The sequence below is a fragment of the Octopus sinensis genome, linkage group LG4 (genome assembly GCF_006345805.1).
Source record: "Octopus sinensis linkage group LG4, ASM634580v1, whole genome shotgun sequence".
Lineage (NCBI taxonomy): Eukaryota > Metazoa > Mollusca > Cephalopoda > Octopoda > Octopodidae > Octopus > Octopus sinensis.
In genome coordinates this window covers 47,063,174-47,069,336 of record NC_043000.1, presented here as the reverse complement: position 1 = coordinate 47,069,336, position 6,163 = coordinate 47,063,174, and positions in this window count along the sequence as shown.

Below are 6,163 nucleotides of genomic sequence, written 5' to 3'. Positions count from 1 at the left end.
TAGTTAGGTAGGCATTTGTAGGTTGGTATTTAAAAGTAGGAGAAAGGAAATAATCTGTACTTACAGCAGATTTCTTTAATTTATTTGAAGCTGACGTTTCCTTTCATTACTACTTTGTGTTTTCTTTATTCTAAAAGTAATTGACTTAAGAAAGATCTACATGACGCAAAAATACTCTAGAGAATGTGTGTGTGTGTGTGTGTGTGTGTGTGTGTGTGTGTGTGTGTGTGTGTGTGTGTATGTGTGTGTGTGCATGCGATAGTAATGATGATGATAATGATTTCTAGTGCTGACATTAGATAATTGTAAAACGGTTCTTTTCATCTCAGACCAAATGTCCCCCTGGAGAAAAATAATATTCATAACTTTCAGCTGGCAGCCTTTTCTACTAGCCATATTTTATGAGCAGCCACGTAGCTTAGTCGCCAAGGCATTTTAGCTTACTATCATAAATTCGATTCCTGGCGGCTCTTTCTCGTTGTCCCAGTTCACTCGGCAGACAAAAACGAGTTACACGCGTAATTGAAATAGCCAGCCTTGTAACACTGTGTCGTGCTGAATCTCTCTAAGAACTACGTTAAGGATATGCGCATCTATGGAGTTCTCAGTCACTTACACGTTAACTTCATGAGCAAGTTGTTTTATTGATAGATCAACTGGAACCCTATTTGCCATAACCATTTGAGAGCCAGGCATTTTATAGCTAATACTGAAAAGAAACTTCTTCAGGAGATATTTATAAAATAATGAGAAACAAAATTACTACTGTAATTATAGAAGTCAATCTATATGAATAAGCATGCTAGAGTGAGCAGTGGAAATTTCTGAATTATGTTTCTCTTCAGTTAAAGTGCCAACCACCTAACCAGAATATGAAATAACGCATGACATAACTTTGAAATAAATTTTAACTAACTTGCATGATGACTGAACAATGAAAATCGGAATTGAATTTTCAAAATATTTGAAAACATATTCTATAAGTAATTGGCTTAGGATTAATTTTCATAGATCAAAATAAATCCTAAAAATATATGCAGTGAAACCCAGCTCTAACATTGTTTAATTGCTCAAATTGTTCTCAGTTTATCTTACTGAAATGTCTGCCCATTAATCATTACATCCATAATTCTTGACAGTTATCTTTTTCTTCGTGCTAAGAAATGTTTATGGTTAAAAATGGAATGATGCTTCTTCATAGAATAGTGGAGAAAGTGCTAGAGGCAAAATTACTAGTGTCTTTATTCACTTCTTACAGTTTATGGGTAATTACATTACAGTTTTAATCTGATATTTCCATACTTCCAGATTTTCTTTACTGAATCAAATATAGTGTTGTAATCTGGTTAGGTTCTTTAATTTAGCCGCCAATAACTCAACTGTGAAGTAACTATTGAACTAGTTTGTCAGTCAGGCAAACTGATTTATATCCTTTGCACATGACGCTATTGTTACATATTGAAGTTAGAATTAAACCTAATGCCATATGGTCAGTAGTCCTGCATCATAGCCACAATACTGTTATTGTCTTTAGTGTTGTTTAGCTTGTCTGAGCTGATGGAAATGACTTATGGTCAAATGTGACCTACTGCCTTGAAAAAGGAAGGACAATATGTAATTTAATCTCTGATAATTACCAGGAGACAGTCATGGCTGGAATGCTTTACATCTCAGCCCTGTTTTGTTTAGGCTGTTCTGAGGATGAACAACAACAATATCAACAATGTTTACATTTAATGAAATACTTATCGATAATTACCGTTTTCCTTTCCTTTTCAGAAACTAATCATGATCTTGTATGTATCCAAGAAAGATCACAATCCCAGTGTTCTTATCAATGTGGAAATGTTTGGGATTTGGAAAGATAAATTGGGGCATAGTTACCATGCAGTGAACTATTGCCAAAATGAGTATATGAAAGAGTGAGACTAGTACCACAAATTGATGAAATAGAAATATTCCTGTGGTCTATTTACAGTAAGGTAGACCACGCAGGTAAGAGTTAAGTGTATAATTAGTGATAGATAAACACAGCACCAGTAAATTCTCATCCTTTAATTGGTTACTTTGCAATCAGTTGTCTCTTAGCTAATTACAACTCTTTCATACTTCTTGCTTTAACAAAAACCTAAAACAAAATATAATAAACATGATTATCGCTGGCAAAGATTTATAAAGACTTTAAAGACTGAATTCACTCAACACAAATATTTGAATCAGTTGTATCAGTATCAGAAAAATTTATTCATTTTTATTTTATTTCTAATAAAATTTGTATGCAACAATTCTACTCAGAAAGATAAGGCATACACAACGATATCTCAGAGGAAAACATAGAAAAACATGATATCCAGTGGATTAAAAAATCATACAAATGTTATTATAAAAGAGATAAAATAAAAGTACACTTCATGGTTAAATGCAACAGTTTATTGCATTCATTATTATAGCTGTTGTTGTTGTTAATGTTATTGTAGCGGTTATTGCCAATGCTACTATTGTTATTTTTATTGTTGTTGTTGTTGGTGGTGGTGGTGGTGATGGTGGAGGTGGTGGTGGTAGTAGTGGTTGGCTAAATTTGTTTTCGTGTTATTGACCTTGTATATGTATAATGGTTAATAAGAAAGGAATTGCGCGGTCATGAGTGGGACGATTTGGCTCTTGATCAAAACTGTTTGGGGCAAAGAGCCATTAAGTGACTTAAAACTATATTTATAGCTGTGCACATAAAAACACCAGAAGCACTATTAGGCAGTGTTTGTAGGTTTTTACAACTATTATTTAAAGTAAATATATATTAATATAATTGGAGCAAACAGAATATAATTTGATGAAAACTTCCCTAGAATCTAAAGAGGAAATAGAGGATGAAAACGATGACGAAGACGCTGCTGATAATGACAATGATGAAGATGATGATGATGATCATCATCATCATCACCATCATCATCATATTTGGCACCATGAAAGCGATATATAACTCACCCTGTGACTAATGGGAAGACCTATAAAATAAAATTAGTTATTAAAAGTAAATATTTAAACTTAAGCTATCTCATTATGAAAATAAAGAAAGGATACTTTAACATATATATATATAAATATTATACAAATATATGTATGAATATAATCTATATATGTCTTTCTCTCTCTTTCTCCCTCTCTCTCTATACAAATATATGTATATACATATATATATATAAATTATATATATATATATTATATATATATATATATATATATATATATATATATATTTAACTCGATGTTAAATTAATGGTATTATTAAATTAATATCAATTTTTCACCCTCATTTATAAATTTATATATATATGTATGTATGTATGTATGTATGTATGTATGTAGGTATGTATGTATGTATGTATGTATGTATGTATGTGTGTGTGGTGTGTTATAATTTAGAACAAACAATTAAATGCTTTCTTTATAGTACTCGGAGTTTTGAATGTCAGAGTAAAGAGCCACGATGCATTCGCGCTAGATATTAATGGCAACAGATGCTATGAAAAACTGTTGAATAAAATGGAAGTTACTCTAATAGGAAGAAAAAGAAAAAAGAAAAAAGAAAAGCGATAAAAAATATACGCAAGCATATTCTCATAATATATAGACATAAATCTGTGTTCACAACGTCTACATATATACATGTATATATATATATATATATATATATATATATATATATATATATATATATATATGTGTGTGTGTGTGTGTGTGTGTGTGTGTATGTGTGTGTGTGTATTGACAGGGCAGGACTGCTAGGTAGTCGGCCGCATGCTAGAAATAGATCATCAACGATCAAACTACAAAGAATGTTCTCTAGAGGAAAATTTAGCGAACACCAGAACCAAATTTGGCGGGCAGGACAGATGAAAATTTATATTAAAAAACAGAATTAATCGCATATCTCGGTTTCAGCCTTTAACAAAAGAATTACTTACATAATTCAAATGTCCGTGGCCTCGTCAGTACGATCGTTCAGAATAAATGTAATCTGTAAAATCTAACCCCTAAATTTTCCTCTAGAGAACATTCTTTGTAGTTTGATCGTTAATGATCTATTTCTAGCATGTGGCCGACTACCTAGCAGTCTTGCCCTGTCAATATACACATGTATTAGAATTTTTTTCTGATTTTTCCGATTTTTGTATGCTAGACTACTGGTTTTAAATTGAAATTAAAATTAATATTAATTTATCTCCCTCATTATTTTATATATATATATGAATCTGTATCTATATATTTGACTGCATACTTATACATCTATACCGCTCTCATGGGACAGATTGTTGCTGCACACTTAAATAGATCAGAGGACAGAATCTCAACTATACGCTTCGCTTTTAGCTTGGTTTCTAGGTCTGTATGCTGTTCTTAACACCAAACTGTACTGAGTGCCTTTTTTTATGCCACCAAATTGCAAAGGTTGTTATGTCTTTGATTAGAATGAGCTGGGTTCGGTTTATCATGACACCAGCACCGGAGAATATAGGAGTACGAATATGAGGTATAGCAAGAGATGCATAAATGGCAATGATAAAGGATGCACGTCAGAATTAAACTGTCAGTGGTAACTATAAATAGAGTGGGTGGAACATCAGCATATCTGATGTGACTCTATAAATATAAACATCAAGACAAATGTTAAAGTTGGTGTGAAAATGTAGAGAGAGGGCATGGAAGTACAATCAGATTGAGAAGAATAGAGAGTGGTATAGAGATGTGAAACATGGATTTCAGTATCGGAGACATGGGAGTTGGCATGTATACTCGTACATGTATAAACTCAAATACATACAAACATGCATGTATATGTATATACATATCTATACATATATATATATATATATATATATATAGAGAGAGAGAGAGAGAGAGAGAGAGATCGAAAGTTAGTTTAGGCGGTATATATATAATATATATATATATATATATATATAGAGAGAGAGAGAGAGAGAGATTTAAATTCGTTTATCTGTAAGCTTGTGTTGGTGTGTGGGTGTATCTGTGTTTCATTAAGATATAGAATAATATATCTGCTATGATATTCTGTTCTGTGGTAATAAACCGTGTACCATTTTAATCCAACTATAAAGTCCATATATGATAACTGTGGATGTAAATGTCATTAAATTGCAATGAAATATTTCAAAAGATTGATATCATTTAATTAGTGTTTTCAGAAAAAATTAATATATCAATCTACTAGCTTTTTGAAACAAGCAATTGATATTGTTGATATGATGCATGTACACATAGACACATAGTCACACACACACACATACTCACACTCGCACACACAAACACACACACACAAGCACACCCACACACATGCAGGCACACAAATATTCATTTAAATATATTCACTGATAGATAGTTTGATAGATAGATAGATAGATAGATAGATAGATAGATAGATAGATAGATAGATAGATAGATAGATATACGACTATATATTTAGATAGATGATAGATAGATGGATAGATAGATAGATATATAGATTAGTAGATAGATAGATAGATAGATAGATATAACTTACCATATTTATTTGTTTTTTACGTTGAAAGAGAGTCCATATCTGCATGGGTGTTTATATATATATATTTTATATATATATATATATATTGGTAAAACCGGTAATAAGATAACAAAAGAAAAAAGAGACCTCAATATTATGTAAATAGAAAATTTATCTGTAAATAATATGTGACAATTATTCAATAGCCAAGATAAAACTCTGAGTTTCGGATGCCGAGTGGAAATCCACAACACCCATCTCTTGGCCAGATAACCGAAGAGATGGTGTTGTGAATTTCCACCTCGGCATCCGAAACTCAGAGTTTTTATCTTGACTAATGAATAATTGTCACATATTATTTTACAGATACACACCACACACACCACGACATACACAACACCACACACACACCCCTACATACATTATATATATATAATATTCTATATATATATACTTATATATATATATATATATATTATAATAATTTGGCGGCGAGTGCGATGATTTGAAAATTTTAGGTCAGATATTGCCGAGGCAGGGACAGAAATGCCTCGTGAAAATATCTGTTCCGATCTGGCTATTTCTTACTGATGATTCTAAGGGCCTATGGAAGATTGGCTT